The 19,142-nt window shown below is 36.9% G+C and overlaps 1 protein-coding gene across 2 annotated transcripts in view; it reads right to left on the bottom strand.

Annotated features, from left to right (window-relative positions):
- LOC149795588 (protein mono-ADP-ribosyltransferase PARP14-like) overlaps positions 1-18,743 on the bottom strand; it is a 120,505-nt gene extending 101,762 nt beyond the window's left edge. The window contains exons 1-2 of one of the 2 annotated variants that reach the window (XM_089965424.1): positions 18,649-18,743; positions 11,968-12,079 (exon numbers count right to left, since the gene is read on the bottom strand). The gene's annotated coding sequence lies outside the window, so the exon portion shown is untranslated. The remainder of the gene's footprint in view (positions 1-11,967; positions 12,080-18,648) is intronic. The other variant, XM_089965423.1, reaches the window with a different exon arrangement.
- Between the last annotated feature and the right edge of the window lie 399 nt (positions 18,744-19,142).

The following is a 19,142-nucleotide window of genomic DNA, read 5'->3' as shown; positions in this document are numbered from 1 at the left end:
ACCCCTAGATCAAAAGGTTGCATAAGCAGTATCACAAAACGAAGTGTCTTTGCTTCATAATGTTTCAATCTGAGAACAAAGAAAATCTCTCAATGGGAATGTAAGGAAATGTAAGTAAACAACAATTTGTAACCAAATCCATAATGCATTTTCTCGAACAGTAACACTGACTGCAAGGTCAAAGGGGTAAGCCAACTTGTTACAAAATGAATTGCATAATTTTTGCTGAATTATCCCAAATTCATCAATGGGTTTGGAAATACAGTAAAACCACTCAAATACAAAAACCTCTCTAAACCCAAATCCTCCAATTGTTGAATGTGGAATGATCTGAAATACTCTTAAATAAGAGGTCCAGGTTGTATGCGGTTCCTTACCTGGCCAACATCCAAATAAAAGTCAAAATCAAGGGCATTCAGGTAAGAATCTAGGTTAGTAAGATGTTTTCTTGCATTTAACGGTTTTATATTCTTTTAATAATGGCAGTCATAATGGATGGCAGATCAATATCATTTCTGCATACATGAATAACCTTGTACCAGGATATGTTCTGTAAATTTAGGTTATACTGTGTTCAGCAGGTTTTGATTGATAATATTTGTTAAAATTTTTTTAGTAATGTTGGCAGATTTGATGACAAACCACAATCACTGTCAATACCTAAAAAGCCTTCTTCCCAAGATGCCTTCTGTTTAATTTGGTCAAATTCTGATCAGTGGCTTTTTAGAAATTCTTTTAAAAGATTTTTTATGGTAATAGTAGTCACATTTGATAGCCAAGTGGCATCATTTTGTAATGGTAGTCACGTTTGTTAGCAATGTGGCATCATTTGGTAGTCATATTTGTTAGCAATGTGGCATCATTTGGTAATCATATTTGATAGCCAAGTGGCATCATTTTGTAATGGTGGTCATATCTGATAGCAAAGTGGCATCATTTTGTAATGGTAGTCATATCCGATAGCAAAGTGGCATCATTTTTTAATGGTAGTCATATTTGGTATCAAAGTGGCATCATTTTGTAACATTAGTCATCCGATAACAAAGTGCCATTATTTGTGAACAATAATAATGACTTTATGTCAGAAAAATCTGTCAAATTTCATAAAGTTTTGTTCTACAGTGCTTTTCTAGAATGATCCTGGTCTGCCATAAAAATATAAACTTGCACAAATGATGATCTGCCACAAAAATATAAGCCTGTACAAATGATGCTGATCTGTCATCAAACATAAGCTTGTACAAATGATCTGTCATAAAAAAATATAAGCTTGTACAAATGATGCTGATCTGTCATCAAATATAAGCTTGTACAAATAATCTAGTGCCATAAAAATATAAGCTTGCACAAATGATGATCTGCCACAAAAATATAAGCTTGTACAAATGATGATCTGCCATGCAAATATAAGCTTGTACAAATGATGCTGATCTGCCATACAAATATAGGCTTGTACAAATGATGCTGATCTGCCATCAAATATAAGCTTGTACAAATGATGCTGATCTGCCATCAGATATAAGCTTGTACAAATGATGCTGATCTGTCATCAAATATAAGCTTGTACAAATGATGCTGATCTGCCATCAAATATAAGCTTGTACAAATGATGATGATCTGCCATCAAATAGCTTGTACAAATGATCTGCCACAAAAATATAAGCTTGTACAAATGATGATCTGCCATACAAATATAAGCTTGTACAAATGATGCTGATCTGCCATAGAAATATAAGCTTGTACAAATGATGCTGATCTGTCATCAAATATAAGCTTGTATAAACGATGCTGATCTGTCATCAAATATAAGCTTGTACAAATGATGCTGATCTGTCATCAAATATAAGCTTGTACAAATGATGCTGATCTGTCATCAAATATAAGCTTGTACAAATGATCTGTCATCAAATATAAGCTTGTACAAAAATGCTTGATCTACTACAAAAATATAAAAGAATTTTATAACTTTATAACTGCTGAGTGTTGAAACCATCTCTAATACTCTTAAGCAATAAAATGATTTTTAAATTGGCTGGTGTGTCCACCATAGCAGATGTCAAATTGGCAGTTTTCATTCAGGACCAACCAGACATCATTAGAACTTATTCAGGAGGAGCAGTAAAAGATTTTCAAGATGACCATTATGGCAGCTACAGTGGATGTAAGAACCAGCACCATCTTCATTTAAGACAACTAGATATCATAAGAAATCATTGAATGAAAAGCCCATGTTGATATGGTCATCCATCCAGGATGAATAGCAGCAATAAAAAAGATTTTCAAGATGACCACCATGGTTGCCATACCTCAGGATAGATTGGCATCATCTTCCTTTATGATCAACTAGACATCGTACAAATTCTTTTGGTGGAGTCATTCCATGCTGATATGAATTTCTGTTTAGAAGGGTAGTGATAACAGCATTTTTAAGATGTATGCCATGGTTGCCATTTTGGAGGACAAATCTGCACTGTTTTCATTTGCGACCAGCTACATATTCAATAGGAGAGTATAGCAATTACCAAAATTTTAAACACAGCTGCAATGGCAGACATGCTGGATGTCTGATTGGCACCATTTTCATTTAGAACCAACTAGACATCCTAAAAAGTCTTTTAGTGTAAATCCCAAACTGATATCACATCCATTCAGAGTGAATAGTGTGAACAAGATTTTTCTTAGACAGCCATTATTGCAACTATTGGAATTAAGCATTTATTGCATTGATGCATTCACAAGCTATCAGTAATGCAAAACAATTTATATTGAGTCCAAGGTCAAGGGGAGCTAGTTATCAAACTAGTTCCTGACACAACTAAGAAAATCAAACCAATTTTCTTTAAACATTCATTTATATTTCTCCAAGTCAGTGTGCTCATCACTCACCATAGCACAAATAATTGATCCATTGTCATTTACATTGAACCCAGTGTCCAGCAGTATGTACCAACATGTGTACTTTTCATCACATTAATTTATCTTGTATTATCTAATGACCCTTTATAAACACCATATACATCCCCCATTGATAAGGAAACATTATCCTTGCCATATATCATGGTTTTTTGTTGTCTTCTTAAGGCTATTTGATACTGAACCATTTTTCATATGTAAATCATTTATAATATAAACTTGTTATATGTACTATATAGTCTTACAATGCTGGTGTGTCATAAATCCACAATCAATCAATCAGTAATAAATACTATTATGGTCTTTCACTCAATGATGTACTAAAATCTCAAAGCTAAGCTACCGGCGTCTTTCAGTCTCCATGATGTACTAAAATCTCAAAGCTACGCTACTGGCGTCTTTCACTCCATGATGTACAAAAAACATAAAGCTAAGCTACCGCCATCTTTCACTCTAAAAAGTACTAAAATCTCAAAGCAAAGCTACCAGTGTCTTTCACTCCATGATGTACTAAAGTCTCAAAGCTAAGCTACCAGTGTCTTTCACTCCATGATGTACTAAAATCTCAAAGCTAAGCTACTGGCATCTTTCACTCCATGATGTACTAAAATTTCTAAGCTAAGCTACCAGTGTCTTTCACTCCATGATGTACTAAAGTCTCAAAGCTAAGCTACCTGTGTCTTTCACTCCATGATGTACTAAAATCTCAAAGCTAAGCTACTGGCATCTTTCACTCCATGATGTACTAAAATTTCTAAGCTAAGCTACCAGTGTCTTTCACTCCATGATGTACTAAAGTCTCAAAGCTAAGCTACCTGTGTCTTTCACTCCATGATGTACTAAAATCTCAAAGCTAAGCTACTGGCATCTTTCTTTCCATGATGTACTAAAATCTCAAAGCTAAGCTACCAGTGTCTTTCACTCCATGATGTACTAAAGTCTCAAAGCTAAGCTACTGGCATCTTTCACTCCATGATGTACTAAAATTTCTAAGCTAAGCTACCAGTGTCTTTCACTCCATGATGTACTAAAATCTCACATCTAAGCTACCACTATCTTTCACTCCATGATGTACTAAAATCTCAAAGCTAAGCTACCAGCGTCTTTCACTCCATGATGTACTAAAATCTCAAAGCTAAGCTACCTGTGTCTTTCACTCCATGATGTACTAAAATCTCAAAGCTAAGCTACTGGCATCTTTCACTCTATGATGTACTAAAATCTCACATCTAAGCTACCGCCAACTTTCACTCTGTGATGTACTAAAATCTCACATCTAAGCTACCGCCATCTTTCACTCTATGATGTACTAAAATCTCATAGCTAAGCTACCTGTGTCTTTCACTCCATGATGTACTAAAATCTCAAAGCTAAGCTACTGGCATCTTTCACTCTATGATGTACTAAAATCTCACATCTAAGCTACCGCCAACTTTCACTCTGTGATGTACTAAAATCTCACATCTAAGCTACCGCCATCTTTCACTCTATGATGTACTAAAATCTCATAGCTAAGCTACCTGTGTCTTTCACTCCATGATGTACTAAAATCTCACATCTAAGCTACCACTATCTTTCACTCCATGATGTACTAAAATCTCAAAGCTATGCTACTGCCAACTTTCACTCTGTGATGTACTAAAATCTCAAAGCTAAGCTACTGCTGTCTTTCACTCCATGATGTACTAAAATCTCAAAGCTAAGCTACCATTGTGGCTCTTTTATTAGTAACTTGTCTTATTTCTGAAGATGACTAAATTTAAAGGTTACGGTGTATTTTAAAGAAAAAATGTTCATAGACAATGAAAAGAGAGTTTATAAATACAGTGTACTGTTATATAGGAGATTCAGTTTTATATCCAAACTTTTTAGTGTATCATCAATAATGAAAAACGTCAATTAAAACACAATTTAAAATTAGATTTGAAATACAGTGTATCTATATTTGTTCCTTTAAGATTTAATTATTCCTCTCTGCACAATAACATGAATGATATGCATTACCATGTATCTGTATTAGGCAGCAGACATTTTAGCACAAAACAATGAAAGAATTTGACAGGATATTTTCAATGTATCAGTTTTTATTTATTTATTTATTTATTTATTTATTAGGTCATGTAAGCTTCAAATGTGTAGGGTACTCACTTAGAAGTCAAGTCCTACTGTACCATAAAGAGCAGCAAAGACCCATTTCAACAGCTCAGATCTGGGTCAATGCATTTTGCTAAAAATAATCAGTGGAACAAAAATAAGCCCTGATCTGCCAGCACATTACATGATAGCAGATCTGCCTCACTGTTAACACATGGACTAGACTTATAAGTGAGTATATACACACCCAACTGTAACAGGTCAAGCAGTGTCCAGACACACTATTAATTCTACCTTTGAATTTATCATTGATTCTGATGACCATGGAAGACATGGGCCTCTAATATTTGCAGAGGGGTAACCTCATCAGGAGTACCATATATACTCACATATAAGTCAAATCAAACTGTAAACAACAAAGATCCTGATCTGCTGTAGCATAATGCACCTGCAGGTCAGGCTGTATGGTGATTATTCTACTAAACAAACTCCACAGAACAAGATATGCCGATGCATTATGCACCAGCAGATCTGGGTCTGTGCAGTTTGCAATTGGACTTTTCTTACAAGCGAACATATGTAGTAAATACATTAATTATGTAAAAAGCGCTTATAGATTAAAGTTGCAACTTTATTCCATATGGAATTTTCACTTGCTGTGAAGTACTTATGGAACTGATATGGAATAAATTGTTTTTCAGTCCATATCTCTTCCATACGGATTCCTGAAGTATTCCATGAGAAAGTTCTGTACAGGTTTCACTGATATGAGGATTTCATTATAAGATGGACATCACTGTTATTTTTATTAAAAAAACCCAATTTATTATCTTACTCATTATTAAACAGGGAAGCATTCAAGTAAATAAGATAACTGCAGACCTTGATAAAATTATTGACTACATATGAATGTCAATGAACATTAATTCCAGTACAGCGATTTCATTATATCAATGCAAAGTTTATATTTCTGTTTTTGGTTTCGGTCAGGTCTATTACACCTACTGGGTTAACAGGTTTGGTATTCACTATATTTGTAAATCACATGACAGCAAGACATGAAGAGCATACCTCATTTTAACACCCCGTATGTAAACAATGTGACAACCACTCTTTATATTTCTAAACAAAACACACCATCAGGCACATACTGTAATGATGTACTTTGCCCTGTGCTACCTCTTAACCCAGAAATTATGTTATACCTGAAGTGATCACATGCATGTACCTTCCAGGAGTCGATCATTGTTTAATCAGTGTTTTCCCTTGTCAGAAATGGCAGGAAGATACACCCTGACCTCCATACAGGTCACCATGTTGTCCTGACATTCCAGGTCATTCAATATTTTGTCAATGTTGTTCATTGTAAAAAATGGCAGGAAGATACACAAAGCCCTCATTATAGGTCACCCTCTTGTCCAAATTGTGTCCTTCATTATTTATTCAATGTTGTCACTGGTAAGAAACGGTAGGGAGTTAAACTCTGCCCTCCTTACAGGGCACCCAGTTTTGCCCAGAAAGTGCAACATGTCACCTTGATAATGAAACTTTCGTTTTTCAAGTTAACCACACAGTTTTAGGTTGATTCTCTTTAGACAAGCAACATCTTTATAGAGATCAATTACTTTCCGCATAGGCTTAATTTTCAGTATCTGGATGTGGGCTCCAATTCTACAAGACTAATTCAGAACAACTATAGCTCTGTTATGGCTCATGACCAAAAGGATGCAGGCTCAAATCCTACCAATTCAGATATAACCCTAGCTGTGTTAGCTTACCTGGCTCATGACCAAAAAGATGTAGGTTCAAATCCTACCAATTCAGATATAAACCTGGCTGTGTTAGATTGCCTGGTTCATGAGCAAAAAGATGTGGGTTCAAATCTTACCAAGTCAGATATAACCCTGGCTGTGTTAGCTTGCCTGGCTCATGATCAAAAAGATGTGGGTTCAAATCCTACCAATTCAGATATAACCCTGGCTGTATTAGCTTGCCTGGCTCATGATCAAAAAGATGTGGGTTCAAATCCAACCAATTCAGATATAACCCTGGCCGTGTTAGCTTGCCTGGCTCATGATCAAAAAGATGTGGGTTCAAATCCAACCAATTCAGATATAACCCTGGCTGTGTTAGCTTGCCTGGCTCATGACCAAAAAGATGTGGGTTCAAATCCTACCAATTCAGATATAACCCTGGCTGTGTTAGCTTGCCTGGCTCATGACCAAAAGGATGCAGGCTCAAATCCTACCAATTCAGATATAACCCTGGCTGTGTTAGCTTACCTGGCTCATGATCAAAAAGATGTGGGTTCAAATCCTACCAAATCAGATATAACCCTGGCTGTGTTAGCTTGCCTGGCTCATGATCAAAAAGATGTGGGTTCAAATCCTACCAATTCAGATATAACCATGGCTGTGTTAGCTTGCCTGGCTCATGATCAAAAAGATGTGGGTTCAAATCCTACCAATTCAGATATAACCCTGGCTGTGTTAGCTTGCCTGGCTCATGATCAAAAAGATGTGGGTTCAGATCCTACCAATTCAGATATAACCCTGGCTGTGTTAGCTTGCCTAGCTCATGACCAAAAAGATGTGGGTTCAAATCCTACCAATTCAGATATAACCCTGGCTGTGTTAGCTTGCCTGGCTCATGATCAAAAAGATGTGGGTTCAAATCCTACCAATTCAGATATAACCCTGGCTGTGTTAGCTTGCCTGGCTTATGACCAAAAGGATGCAGGCTCAGATCCTACCAATTCAGATATAACCCTGGCTGTGTTAGCTTGCCTGGCTCATGATCAAAAAGATGTGGGTTCAAATCCTACCAAATCAGATCAGCCCTTGCTGCTACCATGTTGTGTTCTTAGGCGATATACTTTAATCTCATTGCCTCTGGTCTAAATAGGCAATATACTTTAATCTCATTGCCTCTGGTCTAAATAGGCAATATACTTTAATCTCATTGCCTCTGGTCTAAAAATATTGTACTGTTGTACCATAAAATACCAATCCAACAAAACCTACACCATGCCTTTCTTCTTTTAAAAAATGTATGGTTTCATAATTATGTGGCAAAAAAAGGAGAGATATAAAAAAAGATTTAATTACCAGCGAACAAATGTTCACTTTCCAACAAAAATCACCTATCTTAAAACAGAGACTATTTACAGAATAATGTAAACCAAGCTATTACAGAAATAAAATAAACCTCAATTAAACAACTACCTGTCTCTACAGGCCACTTATATCACTCCCAGACATATTGCTAAGATAGGTGTCATGGCTTCCTTTTCAAAATTTCATGCATGACAATAATCAGTATAAATTAAGTATGAAGATGAAAAGCAAATGTTGAGTTATTCTTAAATATTTTGTCAAGACCTCTTTAATCAGGCAAAACAAATGTCTTTTTTGAAAATTATGTTTCTGACATTTTCTGTTTGAAAAGCTGAGCTAATCAGTGCTAATTTGGCTTTTTATGCCTATGATTTTCTCACTATTATCCTGAACTTTTAAAATGCTAGATGAATAGCATATAAATGAGTCTACATAATACTGTCTAATCAAAAACAGTTGACTCAAACTAAAATGTCAAAAGGACAACAACACTTACAACAAGAGGCCCAAGTGAATCTGATATTGCTCATCTTGTTTGCATAACTTAACATTTTACAATTTCACTAAACGGACTTATGTAGCATTGTAAGAAAACATCCTCTGTAAACTTTAGCTCAAAACTTGATATCATATTGATTTAACCTATTTTACATTATCCTAAGAAAAATATTTTCAACAATGATAACAGCATAATTACTATTTATAGTCTTTTGCACATCATCAAATTCATCCAAAGTCTTGATGATATAAATTAATCCATTAACCAAGTTTTATAGAAACTTAATGACAAATATAGTCTGTAAATCTAAAGAGGTAACAAGTACAACCAAACAGATGCAAGTTATCTCATTAATATATACAAATCTCACTTATTATAAAATTGTCTACAACGATGATAATAAAAGCTGAATGTGGGGCAAAGTTCAATTGGAATTTTGTTTTCTGGGTCATATGAAGCTCAGTAAATCAGATACAATATTATTTATTTCATTTGCATAGATACCGCTTGTCAATCTTGTCCATCCTCTTGATAATAATGTTTGTTCATAATCTATCATAAATACACTTCCTTGACTGTTTGTTGAAAATCTATCAAAAATATAGTTCCTTGTTTACAAGGTTGGCCAATCAGATTCAAGTTAACATCATCAATATGCATAAATTTCACTTTTAATCACACTCAACCAAGTTCTTGATGACAAAGGCCTATATATCAAGTTTGATCAAAATCCAATCATAAATACGGCCTCTAGAAGGTAAAACTATTTATATCAGATACAAGATAACCTCAAAAATATGCACTGGTCTCACTCATAGTCAAAATCATTGAAGATCTTGACAATATTAGCATATTTACCTAGTTTAATTAAAAGCAGGTGAAAGAAAGTCTCTAAAGAGGGAAGAATTAGTCTGCCAATCAAATGAAAGATCATCTCATTATTATGTGTAGGTCCTGCTCAACATAATAAAATAAATTGATATATCTTGATGATACAAGTCTATTTACTAAGTTTAATAAAATTATGATCAGAAATAGTCACTAAAGTGTTGACAAGCTCAATCAATCAGATAAAAATTGCCTCATTAATAGGCATGGATCATGCTCACAGTGGTGTTCATCCAAGATCTTAATGATTTAGGCCTATTTAGCAGCTTAGATCAAAGCTGGATCAAAATGCTGTCTGACAATCACATACAAGATCACCTCATTATTATGCATGGATCACCTCATTATTATGCATGGATCACCTCATTACCATGCATGGATCACCTCATTACCATGCATGGATCACCTCATTATCATGCATGGATCACCTCATTATTATGCATGGATAACCTCATTATCATGCATGGATAACCTCATTATCATGCATGGATCATCTCATCATGCATGGACCACCCCATTATCATGAATGGATTGCCCCGTTATCATGCATGTATCACCTCATTATCATGCATGGATCACCCCATGCATGGATCACCTCATTATCATGCATGGATAACCTCATTATCATGCATGGATCATCTCATCATGCATGGACCACACCATTATCATGAATGGATTGCCCTGTTATTTTGCATGGATCACCTCATTATCATGCACAGATCACCTAATTATCATGCATGGATCACCTCATTGTCATGTATGGATAACCTCATTATCATGCATGGATCACCCCATTATCATGCATGGATTGCCTCATTATCATGCATGGACCACCTCATTATCATGCATGGATCACCCCATTATCATGCATGGATCATCTCATTATCATGCATGGATCACCTCATTATCATGCATGGATCACCTCATTATCATGCATTGATCACCTCATTATTATGCATGGATCACCTCATTATTATGCATATCTCATGCATAATCAAACTCAAGTGATATACTGATCATACAAACCTATATTTTAAGTTAGATCAAAATCAGATCAAAAATAGGGCTTTGCAGTTGGACCCGACTTACATATGACTATATACAGTATATACAGCATAGAGTCAATGGGGCTGGTTGTCTGGATGTTAAATTTTGCATTCTTTAAAATGGTATATGCTGGTCTCCTCTCTTCTAATACACTTTCTCTCTAATCATCAATTGTCCCTAATTTAAAGAAATTCTTCATACATTCAAACACAGTACTTAATGCCCCTAAAGTAAACAAGTGACTCAAGTGTAATATGTCACAAAGGTTTTCCATAGGAGAAATTGTTTCACTTGTCAAGTCTTTCATGGATCAATACCTTCACACACGTTTTAGCAAATGAATGAGGAAGTGATATGGCAGCCATCACAATGCCATGGGTATACAAACATTGTCTGCATCATCTAGTTATCTTTTTAAAAAATTCTACTTAGATCCTATTTATGATGATTTGTCTACTAAATAAAAAAGATATTTGTTTATCATTGGCACACAGAGGCTCCCAATTACCTGCTCAGTCCTGTACCAAATATAAAGTCTTCCATAACTCCTGAACCAACACTGCAGAATGTATGTACACTTACCACACTTTCAGTATTTACCGAACAAGTGGTATTGCTCTGTATGTCAATACAAATGATATTGAAATCTGTCATGCATAAAACTAACTGGGCAGTTTTTAGCTTCATTACAAGATGCTCATATGAAAAAATGTAGTTTTTGTGGGGTGTAAAACTAATTTTAATTATGCTATACAGGGCTGAATTAAGGCCTTTGGGGGCCCTTGGGCACAGCCAACATAGGAACCCATAGCTATCCTGCCTTGTCCATAGATATGGTTACAGTACTATTAACAACACCGCCTGTGAAATCAGATGATAATATATGGCGCCCCTTGAGCCTCAAGGGCCCTGCCTGTGAAATAAGATGATAATATATGGGACCCTTTGAGCCTCGGGGGCCCTGGGCACGTTGCACACTTAGCCCTATGGATAATCCAGCCCTGATGCTTTACTTAACTGTCACTATTGCTTAGCTAATCTATTTTCATGCTGAAAATTTACAGTCCATATGATGTGAATACTTCCTCCAAGACTGAAGAAAATGTCAATATCACCCTTTGACCTTTTGCACACCACTCTGTCACAGGTCATGCACAGAAGGTAGATATACCTATATGTCATCTTTTCACAAACAAGATATCAGAGAGGGGGTGGGAGGAGGGTATTCGGCAATAGCGACAATTAAGTAAGTATTGCATACCCAGTAATTAAAATTAGCTTTACCCTCCCAAAACTACATTTTAGTAGCAGTAATTACTATTCCTGTCACTACTGCTTAGCTGAATTTGTCAGTAATGTTGGTAGGCTGATGTCAAACTGATCAAAAACAGAGAAATTAAATGTACTCACCGTAGAGGGAGCAGTTCACTTCTATATAATGTTTGTTTCTCTCTGAGTAACATACTGTGCCATAACAATGGGACCTGGAGAAAAAATGTCCGTGCTCTGCTGTGCTAATGAGCTGCGGTAAAAGAAGAAAAAGGTATTATGGGAGTGCCAAGAAACTGCTTTAATAATATCCTCCAAAAAGAAATGATTAAAATAGACCCATGAGGTAGCAATGAAAATCCACCAGGAGATAGTGGCAGCTGAAATCTCTACAGAGCCCTTAATAGGGAGAAAGAGATGTTTTCTGCCATTTCATTTTGCTTTGGAGACATTAAGATAGATGTGAAGAGCATGCACGGGGCATAAACATCTGTATTGATCATCCCCTGAGCATATTTTACTGAGACTGACTACTGAAGGTAATTGATTTTTTGCAAGAAAACCAGGTTGGCAGAGAAGGGAAACAGTCATAGTTCCCATTAAACCTAAGACAGTCAGAGTCAATGGACAAGGAATGAATTTCACTTCTTTGCCTCACCAAGGCAAGGGTGAGAAGGAACAAAGTTTTGAGTATGAGGTCCAAAAAGGAAACTTCACTCAGTGGTTTATAAGGTGCTCTGGTCAATGACCAAAGAACACAGGAAAGAGTCCATCTGGGCACAAGGAAGCAATAAACAAGTCTCTGAAGCTCAAAACACTTTATAAGATCGGAAAGATGTGGATGAACCGATGTGTGTGCCCTGTGAGAATTTAAATGTGTTGGAGATGGCAGCTTAATAGCCTTTGATAGTGGATACTGAACATCTTTTGGTCTCAAAGAGGAACAAAAGGAAATCAGCAATGGAAGTTATAGACGGGAGGACAGGATCCACACATTTCCTAAACTGGTGACTCTGTCCAAAAACTTGTTCTGGTAGAGAGATCACTTGAGATGAGCCAGGCATGAAGGTGGAGAATGTCATGGCTGTTGTGGAGAAGGGATCCCCGGTACTGTGACAGGTCAATCTGTCAAGAGGTCTAGGAGAGTGTTGAACTGTGGTCGCTGAGGCCATAATGGGGCAATGAGAATGATCAAAGCAATGAAAGTTCAGATAGGTGATCACAATGGAAGTTCAGATAGGTGATCACAATGGAAGTTCAGATAGGAAATCACAATGGAAGTTCAGATAGGAGATCACAATGGAAGTTCAGATGGGTGATCACAAAGGAAGTTCAGATAGGAGATCACAATGGAAGTTCAGATAGGAAATCACAATGGAAGTTCAGATAGGAGATCACAATGGAAGTTCAGACAGGAGATCACAATGGAAGTTCAGATAGGAGATCACAATGGAAGTTCAGATAGGTGATCACAATGGAAGTCCAGATCGGAAATCACAATGGAAGTTCAGATAGGAGATCACAATGGAAGTTCAGATAGGTGATCACAATGGAAGTCCAGATAGGTGATCACAATGGAAGTTCAGATAGGTGATCACAATGGAAGTTCAGATAGGTGATCACAATGGAAGTTCAGATAGGTGATCACAATGGAAGCTGAACGCATTGTCTACCCATGCTTTCTGATCCAGAACAGGTGACACGTAATAGGAAAGTCTGTAGCTGAGCTTGGTCACAAACAGGTCCACTAGAGGTCTTTCCCAGAGGGATAACAGGGACTCTGTATCTAAGTGGTGAAAAGACCATTCTGTGAGGTTGGCTTGGTCTGTTCTGAACATGCTGTCCACTAATACGGTCATCTTGCCCAGAATGTGGCAAACTCGGATTGTGACATTCTCTGAGGTTGCTCAGAGGAAAAGATTCCAGACCTCTGTGCAAAGAGAAGGGGCATGTGTGCCTCCTTGATGTCATAAGTAGGGCTACAACAGACGTGTTATCTGAGGAGACCATGACACATTGGACCGTTATTAGGTCAATTCACCCTTGCAATGCTAGAAATACTACTTTCATTTCTAGGTTGTGGTTGTGGCGAGAAAATTCAGCCTGAGTCCAGAAAATGTGGAAAATTATGCCCTCCAGCTCTAAATGGGCTCCTTAACCTGAATCTGACACATCTGTGAACGAATCAGAATGGGGATCTGGTGCATGCATGGGAACCCCCATCAGGAATCTGTCTTGATTCATCCACCAAAGCAAATGATGGTGAAAAACTGGTCGCTTATACAACAATTGAAAGGCAATGAAGTTAGGTATAAACAATCACCATTTCACATATTACTTAAATAGCTGACAATTATAGAGTAATATGTTAAAGTACTTTGAAGACTGCTGTGCTAATCTGCATATGTAAAGTTCACAAAGTGTAACAAACCAATCCATTTTAAGTTATATGTAAATCAAAGAGGTGCCAGATGCAAGTAGAAGAATAGAAGTTATCACACATTACTGCATTGAATGAGAATGTACTTTAAGTCATCTTAATGGCATGTTTGTGAACATCGGCAACACTTTTTTGAAGTCAGCATTTACTCCTTATATAAAATGCAATGCAATTAGATGTATTTCAGTTGTTGGAATAGTGTTCGTGTGTAATTGATTTTTGAAGGTGATTCAGGAAGCAATAAGTTTAATCACCAAAGCCCAGCCAAAACAAATGAGGCCTCGTGTGGCTGTTGAACTTCCAGCATACACATTAGCAGAAAGCTACACAGATTAAACTACTAGCAAAATTTCCAACTACTGTGAAACTATGACTCACTATAGTTAATCTGTTCTTTAGCCAGCCCTGCAATGCTGCTAATCAGTGAATAGCGGTCACATGCTGAAACAGCTGGACGCTGACATACAAATATTATGCAGCGCTGATATTGGCATGCCAGCGCCAGAGACTTTACCCCTGGATACCCCAGCTGCTGAGCTGCTTCAGCACGTGACTCACAGCATAGTGCGTGCATCCATCTAGCCACGAGGACAACTTATTAGTAATTTACTTGATTTAAAACATTGGTTTCAAGAGCATGAATCAGTTGGATTATTAATATTGACTAGCGACTGTAAACTATTAAATATACTACCAAGCCCATGCAAAATGTCGAACTCAAAACACTCGAGTTTAGCCTGGAAAGACTTCAAAGTAAATGCAGTCAACTAGTCAAAAGCAACCTGCACACTTTGTAAAGCATGCATTTCCAGAGGTAGATAGGATTCCAAAAAACTATACGACATCAAATCTTGTCCAGCACTTGCCCTGCAAGCACATCATCGAACATGGCCTGTTTCTGGCAGATAAAAAAGAAAATGATGCTGAGCAGTTAACTTCACGAGCTGCAGCAACTCGTACTCGGATGATTGACGCCATGCTGGACCGGAAGCAGCCATTTGCATCTGATGACCTGAGAGTTACTAGTTGGCACAAAGCTATTGCTGAGAAGATGTGCAACCATTTTCCATTGTTGAAGACATTGGATTTCAACATCTGATGGCCAAGGCAGAACTGCGATATAAAATTCCAAGTCAAAAGTACTTTTCCACATCTTTGATACCTGACATGCATAAGGCGATACAAAGCAAGGTGTCTGATTTAGTTTCTGCCCAATCTGACCCGAGTTTGACCTCTGATGCATAGTCAGACCCCTCCATTGGTGTAGCCTTGTTGAGTCTTACGACACACTGGCTGACTGAAGACTCTCAGCGGGAACAGGTGATTTTAGCAGCACCACCTCAATGAATCACACACAGGAGAATATATGCCAAACAAACTGGACAAATTATGTGATGAATACAACATTCCCAAAACTCATATCCATGTTCTTTTGTGTTTCTAGAGGTGCAAATATGGTTAAAGCAATGCGTCTGGCTGAAATCGACAGCATCAGCTGTTTTGCACACACACTGCAGTTTGTCAGTGATGCCATTCTGTCACAATGATCTGTCAAAGAAGTTTTGGTGATCTCACGATCCATAGTCAGCAAGTTCTGGCACTCCATCCTGGCAGAAAAGCAGCAAGAAAACTTTGGCATTGCCCATCAGAAACTTGGCCAGGATGTCCATATGTGCTGGAATTCTACATACAATATGTTGGGTAATTAACCTAGTATTTCTTGTAAATGTCAAGAAGAATTGAAGTCTTTTTTGTTTTTCACCTTCAAATTACACAATATGTTTACTTCTGGCTAACCTCACTAGGTTGACATTGAACATATGTACTTCATTATAAGGTGGTCTCATTATAAAGTGGTATACTATGGTTTCCATAGACAGTGTTATAAAGTGGTATAGGGTACTATGGTTTCCATAGACAGTGTTAAGGAAATCATTCTATTATAATGTTTTTGATAAGTTAAGGAGATAATTTTTCACACTTCTTGCACCTTGTGTTTTATGGTTATAGATATTTTAACAATTGGGAAAACATAATGGAAAAACATACTACATTTATAGTTGGCAACACCTCTGAAATGACAAAGAAACAATCAGTAACACTTTTACTGACTGCTTTTCAAAGAAACAATGTGTACTAAACATAGTGAACTTTTCATTTATTTAATTAACATGTTTATTTCAGTTTCATGGACAAAACAATCAAAAGACAGTTGGTATGATCATATTTTAGATATCTGATGTGACCAATGCCCAGTTTTTCAGATTACATGCAGGCCAAAACCATTGATCTTCAAGACATGAGCAGCAAATCCAGTGATTTCAGGATCTCTGATCAAGTCAGAGATGAGAAAAATATCATGTTACCAAACCTTATAATTCTACAGCCTATCTCAGCTCACAAAGTTTTATCAAGGGTTTCAGACTGATTGACTTGTATATGAAAATAATAAAATATAATAAAACTGTATTATATGCCTTTACATAAAGGCATAATTAAACAAGTCCTTTAGAATACATGCACCTGTTAACTTGTTCACTAACATGGGTCCATCGGTCATGCATAGTCCCAAAATATGGATAATATCCCAAGAAGTCCTGTAATTTAACATTTTCAGCAAAATTTAATTCCCTAAATAGGCCATGACATAAGAATATATGATATGAGTGGTGGTAAATTCCATGTAAATCTGAAAGTGTGTCAGAAACATGACATCTCTGCAAAGTGTGACAACTCTTAGTGGTACTCCCTTATATCTAGACCAACAAGTTATTCTCTGCCTGTTTTTTTAAATTTTCTTCTTACATGACTGGTGGCAATGAACAACTGTATAAGACATGATTTGTTCTGGTTGTTAGGTTATACATGGCAGCCAGTATTAATGGTGGAGGAAAAACCTGGGAAAACCCTGAAAAGAACCACCGACCCATAAGAAGCTACTTGCAAGCTTTCTTACATACCCACATTAGCCTAATCCGAGACTCAAACCCACACACAACAGAGGTGAGATGGCAGTGATCCATAACAGAGAGCGCTTTAGACCACTTGGCCACTCAGGGTCCCGATTTGTTCTGGAGTATCTGCCTTGTTATTCAGGCAGATTATGAGGCCACTCACTACTAATTAATAAATTTATTTCTACTGACTTTTATATGTGGATGGTAAGTAAAATCCCACTTCCAATGATACAATTAAGGCATTAAATCCTTTAGTATTAAACCCTGTCAGGACAGCTAGATTGCTTGTATACTCAGCAGCTGAATTGCTGACTTGCACAATGGAAAGCAGTGCTTCCCTTTATCTTCATTTATGCTTCAGAGTCCCCCAAATTTTTAATCTTACCCCCAGTTTTCATAGCAAAGTTTGTTTTTCTTACTCAGTCTAACTCTGAGTTCTAACAGTATGAGGTGATTTTTACTCTCAATCTTTCATCCATACGGGATACACTGGGAAAGCAGCAGCATCCCAAGGTAAATGCAATGTGTCTTAACCATATAGCAAAGCCAATATCACTGGGAACCAAATCATGTGCAGGATGGTTGCACTGTTATTGCCTGAGGGTGATGCTGCTTTTCATGCATGTTTCAGCAGTTTTAAATCTCAGGTCAACTGCCACCGAATACACAGGTGATCTTTTCTGACAGGGATTACAGTATTACTAAAAAAAAGGTGAGTTTTCTAAAGAATGGATGAAGGATTATACTTACCGTTTGTATTCAAACTTCAGTCGAAATAAATTTATAAAAGAGAGTTGCTAGCGGCCTAATAATCTGCCTGAATAACAAAGCTGATGTTCCAGCAAAAATTTCGTCTTCATATAATTGTTTTCCACTACCAGACAAACAAAAGCAAAAGAAAAATAAAACAATCTCCATCGCCCCCCCCCCCCAAACCCCAACAACAACAACAGAGAGAGAACAACGTAATTGGTCTACTCTATACCTTACAAATGATAGAAATATATCCTTGGGGTTTTGTGAGGGTGGGGATTTTTTAATTAAAAAAACATATAACATAAAATATTAAAATCAGTGAAAGATTTAGCTATAAGAAAGAAATCAAAATGGTAGTTACCTACTCAGGTAAGATCGCAAGTGCACCGCGCTCCTGTTCCACGTACTTATATGCAATCTAAACTAAAATATTCATTTGACCGATTGAAAAATGCTTCTTTTTCCATGCCCTCTTTCACTTTTTCTATTACACGAAAATTTTAACTACACGTAAACTGTACATCTCGACGCCAAAAACGAAAGTATGTCAACTAAAATAAACGAAAGTGCAACCGTTACAGCCCTACCGAAAACAAATTACTCGTTAATTCTTGCTGTATATCATCATTTTATAAACAAGCTGAATTAAAATATAACTTCTGGTGTTACCTGTAATACAACAATATAGCATTATGATGTTCTGCACAATTTTGTAAATTTTTCATACGTATTACAAGTGGGTTTGTCCGCTTCTTGTGATTCAGAACAACTGCCAATTGATTGGTTGTCTCATTAGACTTGCGCAGTTTCTAGTTTCATTTTCAATTCGTAGTTGACTTACTTCGGACAGCGTATCGAGAATGAGGCTCTATATTAACACTGTCATGTAACGTGTGTGTCTGTGTGTGTGTGTGTGTGTGTGTGTGATTTGGATTTTTAACGAAGCTTTAAAAAAAATTCAGTCATATCGCTACGATATCTGCAGTGTGGCAGTTTATAGTGATGTCTAGCACTGGGGCATCATGCCGCAGACATGTAGCATGATTTCCCACCCAGTCACATTATCCTGACACCAGGCTGACCAGTCCTAACACTAACCTCTTAATGCTGACGCGCCAAGCAAGGTAGCTGTTAGAACCATTTTTGTACGTCTTTGATATAAT

This window comes from Sinohyriopsis cumingii, chromosome 7, assembly GCF_028554795.1.
Source record: "Sinohyriopsis cumingii isolate HCF-2022 chromosome 7, ASM2855479v2, whole genome shotgun sequence".
In the NCBI taxonomy this organism is placed as follows: Eukaryota; Metazoa; Mollusca; class Bivalvia; order Unionida; family Unionidae; genus Sinohyriopsis; species Sinohyriopsis cumingii.
This window is presented reverse-complemented; position numbering and strand designations above follow the sequence as displayed.